This window comes from Littorina saxatilis, linkage group LG14 (assembly GCF_037325665.1).
Source record: "Littorina saxatilis isolate snail1 linkage group LG14, US_GU_Lsax_2.0, whole genome shotgun sequence".
NCBI lineage: Eukaryota > Metazoa > Mollusca > Gastropoda > Littorinimorpha > Littorinidae > Littorina > Littorina saxatilis.
The window spans coordinates 38,418,897-38,439,705 of NC_090258.1; the positions used below are offsets into that span (position 1 = coordinate 38,418,897).

At 42.0% G+C, this 20,809-nt stretch overlaps 1 long non-coding RNA gene across 1 annotated transcript; it reads left to right on the forward strand.

Annotated features, from left to right (window-relative positions):
* The first annotated feature begins 11,451 nt into the window (after window positions 1-11,451).
* LOC138947733 (uncharacterized) lies at window positions 11,452-18,899 on the forward strand. The gene is made up of 3 exons (XR_011449774.1): window positions 11,452-11,904; window positions 13,591-14,152; window positions 18,400-18,899. It is a non-coding gene; the product is annotated as an uncharacterized lncRNA (long non-coding RNA).
* The last annotated feature ends 1,910 nt before the right edge of the window (window positions 18,900-20,809 follow it).

The following is a 20,809-nucleotide window of genomic DNA, read 5'->3' on the forward strand; positions in this document are numbered from 1 at the left end:
TTAAACCATAAATCAGTGCCAACAGTGAAAAAAAAAACGCATCGTCTGGCGCCAACAACAGTCACAACGGTGACTTGCTCGAGTACCGTGGCATCCGTCTCCACAGCCAGCAGCACTGTGACACAAGTAACAACGGCAGTTACAGCGCCAATTTGCTCTGCCATTGTGGCTCCATAGCAGTGTTCGAGTCAGAGGAGCCTTTGCCAAAAGGGAACACCAAAGGGTAAGGTGGAAAATTGTATTGTTATGAAGAATACTAATGCCAAAAGGGAACACCAAAGGGTAAGGTGGAAAATTGTATTGTTATGAAGAATACTAATAGGTTCAGTGACACTGACATGATGCCATTATTGAAAAATTCTATACAAGGGCGCTGCATTTGTCAACTTTCACTGAATAAAACTGGATAAATTTGTAAGCTTTGAGTAGAAAATTCTGTTTTCTTGTGTTAAAATTGTTTTAACTTACAAAAATACAGAAGTAGAGGACTAAAGACTGATTGTAACATTGTGCTTGCAGATTCTGGAAGATACTTTGGCAGTTGGGCCTTGTGAATGTGATGTAAAACCTGAACCATCTGACCATCATACAGCTGATTTGTCAGGATCTTGTCATGGAGCTAGTGAAAGTGACAATCCTTTGCCAGTGCATGCAAAAACACGTTAATCTCTAAATCCGAGTCGAAATCGCTGCTTTCACACGAGAGTTGCAATGCAACGTCTCTCTCTGCTTCGCTTGACGCCATGTTTGCTCGCTCAGTGTGTTCCTCGTTTGACGTCACTAGCCAGGGGAGTTAAGCGAAGGCAACATTTTAAGATTGCTCCCCTTATAGTTAATTACAGGTGAGAATGAGCACTTTTAATAGCCAATTACGCGCGATCGGAGAAGATGGAACTTGATATAATTATATTTTTGCGGTCCTGTTATAAATCCCTTTCCAATGGCACAATAAAAAGTGTGCACTCTGGTTGGTCTTTAAGGCTATCGGCCGATAATTATTTGGGTCTTTATGATCCTTTCTAGGCTTCGGAACAGGAATAATTACGGCCTTTCTCCAGTTGGGAGGAAAAGTACCAGTGGACCAGATATGATTGGTCAGTCAGTGTTTGATGTGTGCTAACTGGTATACTTGACATAGTGTTCATATGAAAGTTTTATGGGTTGCAGCCATGGCTACCTCTACTACAGAAGTAGAGTACGCTATGGTTGCAGCTCATCCAGGTCACAGGAACACAAAGGAGCTGGTTCCAGTGATAACATAGGCACATGGAACTGCTTATGGACTACTTTAGAAAGTGTGCGGTTACAACCAAGACTCTCCAGTCAGGAAGGTCTGCGGAAGGGTGCTTGTTCCGTTTCCTCGGACAGGCTTTTCAAGACAAGGTAGGTTATTTACCACATGATTAGGCTTTAATTATGAATGCACTTCAAAGTTCAGTCTATTTCATTATCTGGTACAAGTTCTCTTGCATGCCATATATTTATGCATTGTTTAATAAATACATGAGGATGCATTGTGGCAAGGCAACGTCAAAGTGTCATGCAAATATAAGGTTGATTTCTACTTTCAAATCACGATCACGGGTATAACACAATTGGTATGTTTGGTGTAGATTACCATACCTCTATATCTTCAATAGTACTGACCAAAGAAGAAGGTTTAATTGTGTGATCATGTTTTGATACATATATGCTTCACCCTGAAGATGTGTTTTATTTGTCGTGTTTGAGAACAAAGTTTGGTGAAGTAGAAGCTACCGCTGTAGGCTGGTGTAAGGCTGAAGAAGAACCACTGACAAGTCCATTTTCAAGCAAAGTGAGCATGAACCCAGAGCTCTCTTTCTCTCTCTTTCTATCGGTCTGTTATTCACAGAATGACACTAACAGTCTTTCTTTCTTTATTTGGTGTTTAACGTCGTTTTCAACCACGAAGGTTATATCGCGACGAGACACTAACAGTGACACAAGTAAATAATCTGTATCAATGTAACAGACACTGCAAGGAGGAGAGACATCTACCAGGAAGAAGTGATGGCAGTGCGGCCGACAGGGGAATTCTGCACCACAGGCTATGATGAATACAGCACCACAGGCTATGATTAATACATCACCACAGGCTATGGTAAACAGCAGCACCACAGGCTATGATTAATACAGCACCACAGGTTATAAATACAAGCTATGATAAATATAGCACCACAGGCTATGATTAATACAGCACCACAGGCTATGATTAATACAGCACCACAGGCTATGATTAATACAGCACCACATCTATAAATACAGCACCACAGGCTATGATTAATACAGCACCACAGGTGTACTAGTATTGGTAGTAAATGGCTACATATACCAGTATGTTTCACTTTCACTGTCACACAATCAAATAGTCTAACTATTTATGCAGAGCTGAATTCCAAGACACCAAAGAAATTGCGGTGATACCTGGAGTGTGGAGAGAGGGGAACCAGTGCTGTGCCTGGCCGCCACACAGGAGTGATAAACTCAGGAGTGTGGGGAGAGGGGAACCAGTGCTGTGCCTGGCCGCCATACAGGAGTGATAAACTCAGGAGTGTGGGGAGAGGGGAACCAGTGCTGTGCCTGGCCGCCATACAGGAGTGATAAACTCAGGAGTGTGGGGAGAGGGGAACCAGTGCTGTGCCTGGCCGCCACACAGGAGTGATAAACTCAGGAGTGTGGGGAGAGGGGAACCAGTGCTGTGCCTGGCCGCCATACAAGAGTGATAAACTCAGGAGTGTGGAGAGAGGGGAACCAGTGCTGTGCCTGGCCGCCATACAGGAGTGATAAACTCAGGAGTGTGGAGAGAGGGGAACCAGTGCTGTGCCTGGCCGCCATACAGGAGTGATAAACTCAGGAGTGTGGAGAGAGGGGAACCAGTGCTGTGCCTGGCCGCCATACAGGAGTGATAAACTCAGGAGTGTGGAGAGAGGGGAACCAGTGCTGTGCCTGGCCGCCATACAAGAGTGATAAACTCAGGAGTGTGGGGAGAGGGGAACCAGTGCTGTGCCTGGCCGCCATACAGGAGTGATAAACTCAGGAGTGTGGAGAGAGGGGAACCAGTGCTGTGCCTGGCCGCCATACAGGAGTGATAAACTCAGGAGTGCAGTGAAAAAAAGGGAAACTCCAAAGGCAGACTGGAAAGCTTACCCAATTAACCTAATTTACTGGAATGGTAAGTGTCTTTTCATATTTCTTATATATATATATATATAAATCCTAAAGCCTCCTTAGGTCGACCAATTGTCGCCCTAAGGCCCCCATTTTACAACACTTTCGATTTAGGTCGACCGAAAATCGGTCGACCTAAGGTTTGGCCCCTTTTCTGCAATCCCATTGGACTGACAGCATCGACCCTATGCGCTATCGAGAAGACAGTGCCCAAAGTGTCTTGTCTGTAAATGGCATCAATTTGGGATTTACCGTTTAGGAAAAAAATCAAAAAGTAATTTTGAGACTTATGTTGACCTTTGGAAAATGGGGTCTTTAAGGCAACTACGATAAATTGTCAAATATATTTTTATCTGAGAGTGTTCCTTGTAAAAAAAATGAGATTTGTGGGAATTTTGTTTTACTCGAAATAATGAAATACGTATCCCATTCGTGCTTCTTCTCGTTTTGCGAAACTTGTCTTTTGTGAAAAGATACACAATTCACACTATGAGCCATCACGGATCCATTGATCTTCAAATGGTTCGATCACCACAGTAAGACGAAATTTGACCTTCCGCCCTCATTGGAGCTGTGAAAGGACGCCATTTTTTCTGATGTGCTCTGCTGGTAAACAACTTTTGACGACTTTATTTGATTGTTTTGCAATGTAAAATATATAGTTAGTTAGTTAGTTAGTTAGCTGTTGCTTTTCGGGTCCAGCGGACCATAATAGGCCAAATCAGGACCTCATAAGTTAATCGTTGCACATTTTTAGATTAAAACCCTTCTAATACATAAAATCCGTAACGTCACCCGAAGGCAACAAAAAAGTCAAAGCAAAACCCTTTATGTCAAATAAACTAGGTTGTTTTAAAATTCAAATCTTAAAATAAAGACCAGACTCCTTTAAAAACCCAAAAAGAGCTGAAGAGCTGACCTCTGTAAAAATACTTTTCAAACTCGAGGTGCCAAAATACTTTTCTCGTTGATCATACAGATCAGCACACTCGGTGAGAAAATGACTCACAGTAAAACCGGTATCACATGCGTAGCACCATGGTGCCTCTTCTCTTTTAAGCAGATGAACATGAGTGAGATAAGTGTGACCAGTATGTAACCTGGCCAAAACACTTTCTTCTTTTCTACTTGAAGCCACTAAAGGAAGTGGCTTTAAAAGGTCAGGAAGAGTTTTATACAATTTGTTTTCCGTGCAGGCAGACCAACGGTTTTGCCAGAGTTTTAAGCTGTAACAAAGGGTCTTCCTACGCAAGTCAGTAAAAGGAACAGACTGCTCAGGGAGACGAGTAACCGTCAAATCTAGAGCATCCTTTGCTGCCTTGTCAGCAACCTCGTTGCCGTTTATGCCCATATGACTGGGCGCCCACATAAAATTGATAATCTTGCCTTCAGAAATAAGTTTAGTATGAAGGTCGTGAATGTCGACTAAAAAAGGATGAGTAAACTTTCTGGTGGATATCGCTTCAAGAGCTGAAAGCGAATCAGATACAATCAAAAAAGACTGATGTCTGGATTGATAAATTAATTTTAATGCCAAGATGATGGTCCTAAGTTCCGCCGAATACATCGACGAACCATTAGGGAGCCGGAGTTGTAGTGGTTGATGTAATTTCTTGTTAGAAACTGCTGCCGCAGCAGCTGAATCATCTTTGAGAGAGCCGTCAGTAAAAATAAATTCATACTCTGTGTACTTTGAGCACTGCTCAAGAAACAGCTGCCTAAAGACAGAGTCCGAGGTTTCATTCTTCTTGAAAGAAGTTAGGGAAAAATTGACGGTTGGGTTTTCCAACTGCCAGGGTGGAGTGTTTGTTGTCAAAGGATCGTCACAGACAGAATCAATATCTATAACAGCCCTTTCACATTCAGAAAGCATACGTATGCCGAAAGTTGGTATTTCAGTAGGTTTGGCTAAAAATTTGTCCTTCAGAATGGGATTAATAACACATTCATGAGCAGGGTTTTCGGGGTTTGCCTTTAGCTTTAGGTAGTAGTTCATGGAAAGCCGAAGTCTGCGGATCTCCAGAGGAGGTTCTCGCGACTCGGCATACAAACTATCCACTGGTGTTGTGCGAAAAGCACCCAAACAAACTCTCAGACCCTGATGGTGGATGGGATCTAAGGCCTTGAGGACATTTCTCTTTGCAGAACCATAAACAATACAACCGTAGTCCAGCTGTGGACGGACAAGAGACCGATACAGGCGTAACAGTGTTGCCCTGTCAGCCCCCCAATCCGTGTGACTTATAACTTTGAGAACGTTGAGACCCTTTTGACATTTGGTTCTTAAATATTTGATGTGGGGTAAAAACGTAAGGTTGCTGTCAAAAATCAGACCAAGAAATTTGACTTGTTTAGAAACTTTAATCTTATGGTTGTTTATGAAAAGAGAAGGCTGAAGAACTTGATGTTTTTTCCTGTGGAAATGAATACATTCTGTTTTAGCCAGGGAAAATTTGAACCCGTTCTCTTGAACCCATTTTTGAATTTTGGAAATACACAGCTGAAGCTGCCGTTCAACCCCAGCTAATGTTCTTCCCTTGGCAGAAATTTGAAAATCATCAACAAAAAGAGATTTGTCGATGCCAGACTGGACGTGTTTGACGATGTTATTGATTTTAATGTTAAAAAGTAACGGTGATAAAATACTCCCTTGAGGAACTCCCATCTCCTGTTCAAAAGAATCGGAGAAAGTAGAACCTACTCGGACCTTAAACTCCCTTTCGGCAAGAAAATTTGAAATAAAAATGGGAAGATTCCCATCAAACCCTAAGGTTTTAAGATCTGATAAAATACCATGCTTCCACGTTGTGTCATTCGCCTTTTCCAAATCGAACAAGACGGACACAACGTGCTCTCCGCTTACCAGAGGGTTACGAACAAACGATTCAAAACGAATCAAATGATCCGTTGTACTTTTCTGTTTTCGGAAACCGCACTGGACTATGTCCAAAGCGTCGATCCTTTCCAAGTGCCACAGTAACCGCTCATGCACCAGTCTCTCCATCGTCTTACAAAGACAGCTGGTTAAGGCAATTGGCCGATAATTATTTGGATCCGAATGATCCTTTCCGGGTTTCGGGATGGGAATAATTATGGCCTTTCGCCAGTCAGGAGGAAAAGTTCCAGTAGACCAGATATGATTAAAAATAGTTAAAAGAACTGTCAGGACGTTTTCAGGGAGATGACCCAAAAGTTGATAATGGATATCATCCTGCCCTGTAGCTGAGTCATTGGATTTTAAAATGGCATCCTTTAACTCGTACATCGAGAAAGGAGAATTGTAATCTTCCAAATTGGCAGAATCAAAGGAAACGGGTGTAGCTTCAGATTTATCTTTAACTTTTTGAAACTCTTCAGAATAATGTTCTGAAGAAGAGTTATGATTTATTGTTGAAGCCAAGATATTCGCCACATTTTTCTTGTTGGTTATTACTCGACCATGTTGTTTGAGGCATTGGACAACCTCTTTACGATTTTTACCTTTAATCTTACGGATAATCTGCCATACCTTCTTGCTTGAAGTTTTGAAATTAAGTTGAGAACAGAAATTGCGCCAAGAGGCTTTTTTACTCTTTTTATAAATAAAACGGCTTTGAGCTCGAAGTTTTTGGTGAGCGATCTTATTTGCCGACGTAGGGTATTGGAACATATGCCGTTGAGCTCGTTTACGCTCCTGATTGACAGCTTGGCACTCTTCGTTAAACCAAGGTGTTTTTGGACCTTTGGGTTTAGAGGAAGATTTGGGTATGCTGTCTTTTGCACATTGCACCAAAAGGGTGGAAAAGGTTAAAGCCGGGTCTTCAGAATTTAGAACTTCTGGGGTTATTTGTCCTGAAGTGGAAAGACGAAATAAATCCCAGTTAGCTTTGGAAAATTTCCAGTGTGGAAGGGCTTCCTCGCCCTGATCCTCTTCAAAACTGACAAAACAGGGAAAATGGTCACTTCCACACAGATCCGAATGGACAGACCATTTCAAATCAAGAAATAAAGATGGGTGGCAGATAGCTAAGTCCAAATGAGATTTTTCTCCAGATTGAGTTAAAAAAGTACCCTCTCCGGAATTTAAAAGACACAAATCCAAGTTATCGATGACATCTTCGATAATCTTTCCTTGAATGTTGGAAGATTCACTCCCCCAACGTCGGGAATGGCCGTTAAAATCCCCTACCAAAAGGAACGGGGTTGGTAATTGATGTATTAAGTTTTCTAGGTCATTTTTTGTGACCGTAGTAGATGGCGACAGATACAAGGAACAAACAGTTATAGTTCTATTACAAGAAATGCGAGCCGCTATTGCCTCAAGGTTCGTGTCCAAATGGACCTGATTATAAAGAAAATCAGAACGGATACAAAGTGCATTACCTCGGCCCGAAGACCGTAATAAGCAAATATACCCAGGTAAGGACATAGTTTTGTTTGGGCCAATAAGTGTTTCCTGTAAACAGACTGCAATGGGGTTATGCTTCAAGAGGAGATGGAGTTCCTCCTGATTGGCATTAAAACCTCTGACATTCCATTGTAATATTGTAGCCATTAAAAAGTACTAGTTCTTTAAAAACAATTAAAACATTATTCCATGTCCGATCCTCTATTCCCCTCCGACGCAGGGTAGAATCGGTTTACTTCTTCCAATTCCGACTCCTCCCCCCCGTCGGACAAGGGGGAGTATCGGTTTGCCAAAAGAGTGAGTGATTTATCTCCCTTCTTTTGTCTGGCAGAAGCGCCAGGTTTGACCCTGGTCTTTGTGGGTGATCTGGACGATCTACCCTGGGAGTTTGGTCTTGGTGACTGGACGGAAGGGTTCAATCTTCCGATCGAACTCGACCGTCCAGCCCCCGAAGACCCGGCGGAACAGTTGGAGGATGATTTATTCCTCCACTTTGCTCTGGCTTTGGCAGCTTTTTGCGTGGCTGACTGCGTGTCACATTTATCTGAAATATTCTCAGTGTCCTGCTCTGTACCGACTTCAGTCGTAACTGACGTATGGGATTTGGCAATCTCAGCAGCCGTAGCCGCCCTCTCAACATCAAGGACATCAACAGTTGCACCCACTCCAGACTGACTCGACAGCCTTTCGACAACAGCTTCTAGACGATCAATCTTTTTGATCAGACGATCCAGAACTGAAGTGAATTTGTCAAGAAAGCTGTCAAAAGACGGAGGGACAGTCTGTGCCACAGAAGGAGTACCAGCAACCCTGGAATAAGATACCGAGGGCTGCGCCATCTGTGACATGACTTTCTGTTTTGCTTCTGCAAAAGAACATCTTTCCGCTGTGCGAACCTTCTGAATTGATTCTTCCACCTTGAACAGAGGACAATCTTTTGACGATGAGGAGTGGTCTCCCTTGCAGTTGTGACACTGTTTGGGACCTCTACACTCACCGTCATGCTTTTCTGCAGCACAGTCTCTGCACATTTCCCTGCCCTTACAGTGTTTGCTACCGTGCCCAAAACGTTGGCAACGGAAGCACCTCAGGGGCGAGGGAACAAACAGTGATACTGGAACAATCTCAAACAAAACAATGATCCTCTTTGGTGGAATTGCCGTGCAAAAGGTGAGGAACAATGTGTTTGTCTCCACCTTCCTTCCGTCTCTGTCCGTTCTGGTGACGCGGTGAACGTCGATGACGCCCTGCGACGCCAAGCCTTCTTTCAGCTCCGCACAACTCATTCCCTGGAAATGGTACGAACGTACCACACCCCGAGAGGTGTTCAAGGATGAGTGGCGGGTTACTGAGACTGCGAAACACATCGACCCAACATCCAGGGTAGAGTCGTGTCTTGCCAAAAGCATATCGGACAGTTTCTTGGTGGGACAGTCCACCAAGAAGCTACCGTCTCTTTGTCTCTTCACCGTCTGAATATACTGTGATATTCCTCGAAACCACTTCTCCAAAACAAATGGAGAAATCTTTTGGGTTTCAGACTTAAAGTGAACCACAAGGAATCGGGGCCAAGCCCCCTTCACACCTGCTGTAGAAGCAGCAGCTTCTGCTTCGTTATCACTGTCAGAATCTCTATCATTAACAGCTTTTCTCTTCTTATACAAAGTTTGAAGATTAGAGGTTTTCATAGCACGCAGGCTCAATGAGGTGGGAAATACACGGTCACCCTTGTGAGAGCCCCCGTGACAAGGGAAGGGCCTAAAACTGTCATTTGGCGTCGACCCAAACTGAAACCAAACGCATGTGCTTACGACTGAATACTAAGGTGTCAGCCATTCATCCCCTGGTCACACATGACAAACTCGGGATTCACCATACTTTGGAAAATAAGTGAAGAATTTTATGGGTGAGAAAAGGAAAGTAAAAGGACATTGAGGAGGCAGAAATAGAGAAGAAACAAGAAAAAGAACCTAATTAGGTTCACGGCATCGAGAGTGATGCGATCTTCTCTCTGAAGTTAGTAGAGAAGGCTCCCCCATCCACCACCCGGGGGACGCGCCTCTACGCCAATTAGGGGGCGCGAGGAATGTAAAATATATACGTAAGTAATTTGAAATACAATGCTGATCATAAGCCTGATTTTTACTTTCCACATCGCTCTCTCCACAACTCAGTCGAGTCAGTGCTGAGTGCTCGGATTCTGAACATTGTCGAAGGTGAACTTTCTGCGCATCGATTTCTTTCGATGTAATTGTAAGCGTTTAGTCTACCAACCCGAAGAACACATTTGCACATTCGAGTAAAATCTGTCGTGTGAAAACGTTCAGAGTGCTGTGCTTCATTTGAGTCTATAGAGTATAGTTTCTCAGGTCACAGTGCATGCTGACTTGTCAGTAACAGTCACTGACTGTCACTATAATGTCAGTGTTACAGAAGTTCAGCCACTGGTCATGGAAAATTAAAGTGTATTTATTGGTAAGGGAATTTGATCAACTTTTATGGGTTGATCTATGAACATTCCAGATGAAAGTCTTTAAACCGAGTCAAAATTGATGTGAACAAAAACATTCATTACTACAAAATTCTTCAAGTTTAACCTAATAAAACAAAAACCAGCACCCCTTTGTCACATTTGTGTTGGGAACACACTGACCACTAGCAATATCTGCAACTTGATAAGATGGTCACATGGGGGGGGGGGGGGGGGGGGGTGGACATGCATGTTGAGGCAACACAAAATACTTTATTGTGTATGCTTTTTTTTATCCAGATACTTGCGGCAAAAATGGACTACTACCCTCATTACACCAGAGGTAGGAGGATGAGTGGTCCTCATGGCTTTACGCAATAATTCAGGTAAGAAAAGCTAAGACAAAAACTTTCTTTCTTTATCTTTATTTGGTGTTTGACGTCGTTTTCAACCACGAAGGTTATATCGCGACGGGGAAAGGGGGGAGATGGGATAGAGCCACTTGTCAATTGTTTCTTGTTCACAAAAGCACTAATCAAAAATTTGCTCCAGGGGCTTGCAACGTAGTACAATATATTACCTTACTGGGAGAATGCAAGTTTCCAGTACAACATTTCTTACATACTGCTTGACTAAAATCTTTACAAAAATTGACTATATTCTATACAAGAAACACTTAACAAGGGTAAAAGGAGAAACAGAATCCGTTAGTCGCCTCTTACGACATGCTGGGGAGCATCGGGTAAATTCTTTCCCCTAACTTGCATGAATTATTTCCAGTTAATCAAAGTGACTACCTTTGGCCTGCCCTTTGGCTTTATTATGAGTGGACTTACTGCTGTTTGACTTTGGAGGGCAGAGCTAGAATGGGCACTTTCCTTCGTCGCTTTGATGCGGATGTAATGCCTTCACTACGGTTCTTGCCAGACACAGCTTTTTGATCTGATGAGGCCCCCACCTGTTCAATTACACATTAAGTAATTAACATGCTTCCATTTGAAACTTCGAAGTCTTCATCGATTGACGCCCGACAAAAGCTAATTGAAGCCCGACGGAGCGAAGCGACAGAGGGCTTCAATTAGACTTTGGGAGGGCGTCAATCCACGATGAAGACCGAGAAGTTTCAAATGGAAGCATGTTAATGTTATTGTAATTGAATCTGACGACAATCTCTTTCCTGCTTTCATGCGGTTGTAAACAGACAGAATCATCTGTTCTGTTCAAACACTACTTTCAGTCCACCTACCTGCAAAGGTCAAGTCCCAAGAAAATATGTCTCTGTATTCCTATCGTATCACTCTGCTCCTGTTTTGTTTTCTTTCACAAACATTTTCCCTTCTTTTTTGACGGGTGTCTGGACAGCAAATACCCATGAGTGGTTTATTTTCCAGTAATCAACTCGTGGTCATTGTTTAAGCTCTATTTAATGACCGGTAATTTTTAATGAGTTGGGGCATTCTGACCAATCACAGGATCTGTTTCATTAAAACGCAAACTTGATTGAATTACAATTAACATTAACCAGAAAAGCCTTTTAACATATGATAATTATAAGAATAACTTTGAATGTAATTAGAAAATTGTTTGCCATTTGAAGAATATTCATACCATAAGACTAAATTGTTGAAAAGTGTCAAATGTACTGAAAGTAGATGGCTTTGTCAACTGACCATAAATACAATTGGTTCTTGTGCCTGTTGTATAGGATTAGGAGCACCTGAAAGAGAAGGAACAATGGAACAGAAAGTACCAGCAGGAGGTCGACAGTCTGTCATTCCACAACTAGCAGCTGTCCAAACGAGTTGTGGTACTGCAAGAGGAGCTGGAGGCCGTCGAGTCACAGAAGAAAAAACACAAGGTTGGCACATTTCTTTAAAGCAGTAAAGCGGTAATCAAGACACCAGCATTAACTTGACAGATACAGATTTTTTCTTCGTTGAATAGGGTTGAAGGCATGGCTATCATATTCCTTGGTGGTGGCAATTCCGTTCAATATGTTTTTGTAACGTCTGTGAAATATATACTTTTCCCATAAAACTGAAAGCTTAGTGTTACTGCGACTTCATTTTATCATACTTATTTTCATAGTGTGGCATTTTTCGGTTCTCATCTTTGTTTTGCCAATACATTAACCTTTACTTTAATTGTTTAAAGTTTTAACAAAAACTTACAATGGTAGGAACCCAAGAAAAAGTCCACCCCTCTGCTTTTTGAATGTAATCTATACCTGGCTAAAGTTTCAAATGTACATTAGTATTAGATAGGCCATGAAGCCTGTAAATGCCCCTTCTTGATCTTGTGATCATTTTATTGCTATTTATAGTACAGAAATGGGAACCCGTAAGATTTTGCCATATTTTGTACTCTTGATTTTCTAAATTACGATTGATACGGTCTGTGGAAAAAAAGAGAAATAATTCCTAGACTTCTTGAGTTTCTACTTTCGGTTCACTCAGTTAGTGTAAAAAAACAACCTGTTACTATGGCCATTTTGAATCTCGTATGAAGTGACTAAACGAGATCAGTTGCGTTGATCAGCTCAAAGCGTGGAAAGCTCAATTTTTATCATGCAAAAACAACAACAAAGAGGTGGATCCTCAGCAGGAGCAAAGAAAAAGGCTGTTCGGGAACAGGAATTCCTTTCAACGTATGTTTTCCAAGTTTGACATCGATAGACACTGCATGTCAAAGCTAGACTCATAGGGATCCTGAAATTGACAACACCAAGAAAAGCCGCTGCCAGCATGTGGAGCATCACAGACTTTGTCTTTTGCAAAAGATCTACCCGAGGAACACACCGGCACGGTTGGCCTAGTGGTAAGGCGTCCGCCCCGTCATCGGGAGGTCGTGGGTTCGAACCCCGGCTGGGTCATACCTAAGACTTTAAAATTGGCAATCTAGTGGCTGCTCCGCCTGGCGTCTGGCATTATGGGGTTAGTGCTAGGACTGGTTGGTCCGGTGTCAGAATAATGTGACTGGGTGAGACATGAAGCCTGTTCTGCGACTTCTGTCTTGTGTGTGGCGCACGTTATATGTCAAAGCAGCACCGCCCTGATATGGCCCTTAGTGGTCGGCTGGGCGTTAAGCAAACAAACAAACAAACCCGAGGAACAGGGTGCAGTACATGCCAAAGCGATGTTATCCGAGCCGATAGTGAAAATGAATTTGTCATTGAGCACAGCAGATGTGATTTTACAAGCTGTCAAAAGTGTGTTTCCTGTCTTAAACATCGCGCAGAAGTCTAAGTGTTCCTGCAAGAAGGCTACAGCAATGATGAAACAGATGTCTAATGACATTAGGTCTTCTCTTAAAGAAAAAATCAACAAAGATTTGCATCTTTTTTTTATCAATGACGGTGTGTGCAGCATGTTTGAAATGACTGATTGAAAGTTATGTGGAGTACTCTCATTTTTCTGAAAATGCACGTAGCTTTTTTTTTTTTAAACTCCATGGCAAAATTGAGGTCCCCAGGTCTGTATTACATATATATATATATGCAACACATGCTTCTGTCAGTTAAAAGATATGATTTGTTTTTTATCAGCCTCATCTGGAGATGTACTGGTACCTCAGGCCTCATCTGGAGATGTACCAGTATTGCCAGCCTCATCTGGAGATGTACAAGTATAATGCCAGCCTCGTCTGGAGATGTACTAGTATCACAAGCCTTATCTGGAGATGTACCAGTATCACCAGCCTCATCTGGAGATGTACCGCCATCACCAGCCTCATCTGGAGATGTACCAGTATCATCAGCCTTATCTGGATATGTACCAGTTTCACCAGTCTTATCTGGACATGTACCAGTATCACCAGCCTCATCTGGAGATGTACCGCTATCACCAGCCTTATCTGGAAATGTACCGATACCACCAGCCTCATCTGGAGATGTACCGCTATCATCAGCCTCATCTGGAGATGTACCGCTATCACCAGTCTTATCTGGAAATGTACCGATACCACCAGCCTCATCTGGAAATGTACCGATACCACCAGCCTTATCTGGAGATGTACTGATACCACCAGCCTCATCTGGAGATGTACCGCTACCAAAAGCCTCATCTGGAAATGTACCGATACCACCAGCCTCATTTGGAGATGAACAGGTACGAAAAGCATTGTGATTTTGAACTTACTCACGGGTTACCTCCATTATGAAATTGACCGTGTGGATGCTTTTATTTTTTAAACTTTCCAGGAAATGGGATTTAGCCACCTCTAGGTCGATGTTGTCAGTCTAATGAAATTGGAGAAAAGGCACCAATGGGTGGCCGAGTGGTAACGCACTTGCGCTCGGAAGTGAGTTCGACCCTGTGTCAGGGCGTTAGCAATTTTCTCCCCCCTTTCCTAACCTAGGTGGTGGGTTCAAGTGCTAGTCTTTCGGATGAGACGAAAAACCGAGGTCCCTTCGTGTACACTACATTGGGGTGTGCACGTTAAAGATCCCACGATTGACAAAAGGGTCTTTCCTGGCAAAATTGTATAGCCATAGATAAAAAAAATGTCCACCAAAATACCCGTGTGAAATGGAATAATAGGCCGTGAACAGTAGGATATGCGCCGAAATGGCTGCGATCTGCTGGTCGATGTGAATGCGTGATGTATTGTGTAAACAAAAATTTCCATCTCACACGGCGCCTTGAGTCCGAGTCTGGAGATACGCGCACGATATAAGACTTCATATAACCCATACTTGTCGGTCGCCCTATGCCTAAGTGGAATGTTTTGTATAATGGGAGCTTTAGGGCAACATTTGGCTTTAACACACACACACGTACATATATAGATTGGTTGAATTTAGAATAAAAAGAAAGTACGTACTCGCATTCACCACCAAGAAACTGTTAATTTTTAGGATAGTTGGACATTAACTACAGTACCTGTGTAATCCAGAAAAACACACAAGATAAGCACATAAATGAGGCAAGTCAGGACCATTATGATGATCTGTGTCAAAAGCATCACATTTATTTTAACACGAATATTTATTGGACCATAGTGGCCGAGTGGGCGGCTTGCAGTCTCACTCAATGACAAAGTTAAGCAATGCCGAGCCTAGCCAAGTACTTGGATAAGTGACTGTCTGAGTTGTACACTGCTGTTAACTTGACCCCTCATGGAGGGCGGTGTCTCACTACTCTTTGGGATGAGATTTTAAACGGAGGTCTATTCATAATTCAGTATTCTGAGTACATATGTGCACGTCCTAGATACTGGGAAATACTATGGGTTGTCAACTTTGAATGACTGTCACAATATCTCTGAGCAATGGATGACAAAGGGGATGCTTTGATGTCAAAGGGGATGGATTTGACTTACTGTAACAACCAAGTTTGGGTTTCCAAACATTGCTGTGGGTTTTAAACGATTTAATTTTTAGCCAAAATGCCCCCAAAACAGCACCTAAAACTGGGACAAAAATACACCAGTCTGTGTTGCAGCTGTACATAATGGAGAATAAAGCTCTGTGAATTTTATTGTGATGTTTATGGGTCAGCTGAAGGATTATTCTCGACATACACACTCAAGAATTACATCCATTTTTCTTCTTCTGGGAGTTTGATCGGTGAAGAAAACGCGTTATCGTGCGTTACATTGGTTTCCAGTTTCGACGTCAGTACGAAGTATGATCCCCCCTACACCCTTCAAATAGTTCACTTTTAGGATTTAATCATTTCAAAGACATTTTCTTTTCATAACACAACACGGCGTTATGAAACCCTTTCATCTGAGCTTTTAATCACAGATGTTGGTAACCTACTCCTCTTTCGTTTTTTTCAGTAACGCACGACAACGCAGCCAGCGTTAACATGTAGTCTCGGTTGTCCCGTGAAAGTCGTGCGTTGGAACAAAACAGCCCAGTGGAAATTTCCACTGATGACGTTTTGACACGGGTCACGTGAATACTAACTGAGAATTTTGCTACAAACACGCGTCGGTTTCCGGTTTTTGGAATGAAACGCACGCTCGATGTCATCGTATCCTCACTGTTCGAACGCCGATTTCGAATCACAGTAGGCCTTCACAAATGTTTGATGGTAACTGAAGTCTTCCCTAATGATTTTGATACGTAGTCATTGTTACTGTTTCCAATATTTATAAGAATAAAGCAAGATACAATGCATATTTCAAGCCACAAGCATGCTCACAAGTGGCGCCATGTTGAAATGTTCGTTTCTTCTGTAACATACGATCGACGATCGGACAATGCACTTATTTAACAACTGTTTTAAGAGCATGTTAAAAACTATTTTGCATTCTCTTTTATATGCTTTTTGAAAGAACCGAGTGCTTTGTTTCACTTTTATTGGGTTTTACTAAATGATGTTATTCCTGTTGTGCGCTACGAAGAACCGGAAGTTTACAGCGAAAGCAAGGTCAGATCGTTTCGTGTGAAACGCACACAAGCTTCGCTCGATGTTTTAGTATGAGACAAGCACAAACACACACAAACTATGCGCCTATAAAAGCAACATTGCCTTACTTATTGTTACTCACTGTATTTAATTTTAGGGATTCTTGATTAACTGATCTTTTGTGTAGCTTGATTTCTTAACATTACGTGTTATGGTTTCCATGTAACTCACGCCAATATTCTCTCTGCATACTTACTATCAGTGAGCACACTACCAAAATTTTTTACTTGCTAAAAATTATCTATCTCATCTCAAAACAGAAAGGGGTAACATGAATGCAAATGGCTTGCTATGACTGACAAGTGAAACTTTTGTCCCTGGAAATTGCGTGGGTTACGGTTTCCACTTTAGTCTCATATCTGGCCACCTTATACTTACCAATAATTTTAAACTTTTCTGCACAAAGCAGTTATATATTAATATTGTCTACATGCCATAAGCAATCAGTGAAATAAAATTCCTTTTGTTGGAGATAAAAGCCCAAAGTGGAAACCATGTAACCCACGACATCAAACGTACTACACGCATATACATGCCGTTTCTAGAATAATGCTTAAACATAAGGCCTTCTCATTGATGAATTAATTTGAAGGACAGTCTGTTGTACGTGAAAAAGTGTTTTTTACTCCATTTAGTCATGCTTTTTTTTCTGGTGTCCATGTCCCATAGTTGTGACCCAGTATCTAGGATGTGCACATATGCACTCAAAATCAAGCTTGGACTTGATCCTGACGCCAATGTCCAACTCGGGTCAATGCAACCCGCAGAAACACAGCCAGCATGCATCATAGTCTCAGAATAATCAAAATGATGATTGTGGAGACTCAACGAAAGGCAGGTGTGCTAAGCTGCCATGGTATTATGGGAAATGATTCTATTGTTATTGCAAATTTGTCTGGAAGCATGTGTCGACATAAGCTTGTATGTCTGCTTGATAGGGAATGGGATCTGGGTTGTCAGTAAAATGAAATTTGAGATTTTAAAAGAATCACCAAACCTTAGGGCGACAAAATATAAGTTGAAAGTATTGTACAATTGGAGCTTTACCTTTAGGACGACATTTGGTTGACCTAACTCCCCTGTAGGATTTAACACAATATATATGTTATAATTTTGGTCGCCCTAATCAAAAGTATTGTATAATGGGAGCTTTAGGGCGACATTTGGCGAATTGGATCTGGGTTGTTACTAAAATGACATTTTACTTTTTTGAGAATTTTTTTTTTATACACGTTTTTATTTCTTTTTGGTACACGACATCAACATCAGACAGCAACACTTTTTTGAGATTTGAAAGGAAGCACCAAACCTTAGGGCGAAAGAAACTACGTTGAAAGTATTGTACAATAGGAGCTTTAGGATGACATTTGGTCGACCTAGCTCCCCTGTGGGATTTAACACACATGCATATATTTATATGTTATAATTTTGGTCGCCCTAATCAAAAGTATTGTATAATGGGAGCTTTAGGGCGACATTTGGCAAATTGGATCTGGGTTGTTACTAAAATGACATATTACTTTTTTGAGAATTTTATTCTTTCAGTTTTTTTTTTATACACGTTTTTATTTCTTTTTGGAACACGACATCAACATCAGACAACAACACTTTTTTGAGATTTGAAAGGAAGTACCAAACCTTAGGGCGAAAGAAAATACGTTGAAAGTATTGTACAATTGGAGCTTTAGGATGACATTTGGTCGACCTAGCTCCCCTGTGGGATTTAACACACACGCATATATGTCAAAAATGGTGAGAATGTGATCATACTTTCTCCAAGTCCTTTTTCAGAAATTGACCCGATATTCCGATCTACTTACAAATACCTTTTGGGGTTTAAATTGTGATGTTTTAGTTTAAATAAAAGTTCCACATGATTCTATGTTCCGCCTTGCAAGAGACATCACAATAACTTAACTGTGAATATTTTGTTTTAGGATGAAGACTACTGTCCGGAGAGTGATTTTGATTCTGATAGCACACCTTCTTCCTGCGATTACCCTATGCTGTCACCACCTGCACAAAGGAAGAAAACTTGCCAAGGTAAAAGTCAATGAAAGAAACTGTGAGAAGTAGTAACTCACTGACTGCGACAATTCATGGTTGACCAATTTACTTAAAATTCAGCTTTCCTGAGCCAGAAACCACAACTTGGTCTATAGTTCAGCAATCAGGACATTTCCTAGTTGAGTTGCAATCAATTATTGTACTATCAAGGAAACAATCAAGAGTTTCTTGTGTAAAGAATTTAACATGCTATACAGTGTTGTTGCCAGGCCTCGGTCTTTGGTCTGCGACGCATTCCATTCGATGGACCGATAGTTTTTACGTTTTGGTGGTCAACTGACCGATACATATTCGTACAAGGCGGACAAGGTCTGCAATGAATGGAATGGGAGTTGCAAAGTCGGAAAACAAACCCCGATCGAAATGCTCATGTTCGCTACAAGTGAAAAAGTGTGTAAACTTATAACACAAAATACACATCTAACACAAAAGATTAAAGTCTTTTGGAGTTGTCTTATTTTATTTTTTAAAGCTAGTGGTAGGATTACGTGGTAATTTGGATCAAATCGACAGTGTCTGTTCGGTCAAGGGAGGTAATCACCGTAATGCGTCCGAACGGCACCTTGTTTAGTTTTCCTTGCACAACGTGAGACATTTGAACTAAAGAATTGATACGCTTCGCTGTTAATAGATAAAATGTTTATGGCAACAAATAGATAGACTGCACAATATTCTTTTCACTGAATGAAGTCAAAATAATGTAACTTTTAAAAGAAAGAAAAATAAATAAAATGTCACTGTTTGGCAGTGAACCTGAAAGTGACACAGAAAGAATCAGGACACACACACTGTATATTGTTACAACTTCTGGCTTTTTTGTGTGTGTGCAGAGGATGAAGTGTTTGAACAGCTGAAGGCTGTTTTTCTGGCCAAGGGAAAAGGCAGGCGCCCCAAGCTTCCTGCAGTTGTTCTCACGGATAGACTACTACTTCAGATGTTGCTGTTGAGGGATCAAGAGTACAAAACATATGATGAAGCAGCACTGTTCCTCAACAAACTGTTTCCGGTTGTACCGGTTGCAAGACTTCGGTACATGCAGGTGTCTACAAATGGGAAGAAAGATGCGTCTTCAAGTTCAACTGTTTCACTGTGTGACACTGACAACCTTGGACCTTACGCTGACGTTGACAGACTTCTTGCCATGTACACCACTGATGCCGGACTGAAGAAAGCACTGAGGGCAGAAATCTTCTTCCACAAGTTGGTGCTCAGCGAGACCTCTCCACACCATCGTTGACACTGGTGAAAAAGCTGCTGCAGTTGGGGGGAAGGTGATCGAAAGGCTGCCGCCTCTTCGTGACCCTGAAGGTCCTCCTGCAAAGCGCCCTCGAAGGGAGCTCTTTGAGTGCGAGTCTGACAACGAAGAAGAAGAGGACGACGAAGAAGATGTGAGAGAGTTGGAGGTGGAGACAGAGTTTGACAGAGCATTCCAGTTTCAACGTGTAGGGGAGATTGTTGCTGTCTACTACGAAGACACTTCCTACATCGGTGAAGAGACTGAACTGGGAGGTGATGAAGAAGCAGAAGTCAATTTTATGGAGAGGACAAAAGACAGTGCCATCTTCAAATTAGAGTAATATGTATGTATTTCCTGTGTTTCCCTTTAAAGTCACTTCCTGTCAAACGTACCATACACGCATGGTGGCTAAATCATTTCTTATTGTGAGTATAGATATTGTTGCCTTTTAGTTTACTCCAAGTAATTACAGTTTATCTTCACTTCATCTAGTTCAAGGGTTACTTTCATCCTTTTGGTAACTTTCCTTTCGCTGTCGTTTCAGATGTTGTGGTCATTGTTTTGAGTAAATAAAACTACAAACTCAGACAAAGAGTTCTTCGTACTTATTTATGACCACATCAGCCACTCATTGCCATGGCAGACGACGCAATCCCCTGCCCAGTTGCTGACTGTGACACCACTTTTGGAGCCAACATCCCTGCTGAAGCCCTTGTCGCCTTCATCAAGCTCCACAAAGACACTGCCCATCCCACTGCCGCTCCAGCCCCAGCAGCCAAGCCTGAGAAAGTCCGGAGACCCTCCATCTCAGCAGCTGGGACTAGCGAGGAATGGGCATACTTCAAACAACGGTGGTCAGATTACAAAGCCGGCACCCACCTTCCAGCATCAGAAATCCCTTTCCAACTTCTGGAGTGCTGCGATGACAACCTCAGAAAGGACCTTACCAGAACATTTGGTTCACTGGTCGCACGTTCTGAGGACACCATCCTCGCTAACATACGGACACTGGCGGTGCGTCAAGAGAACATAATGGTGGCCAG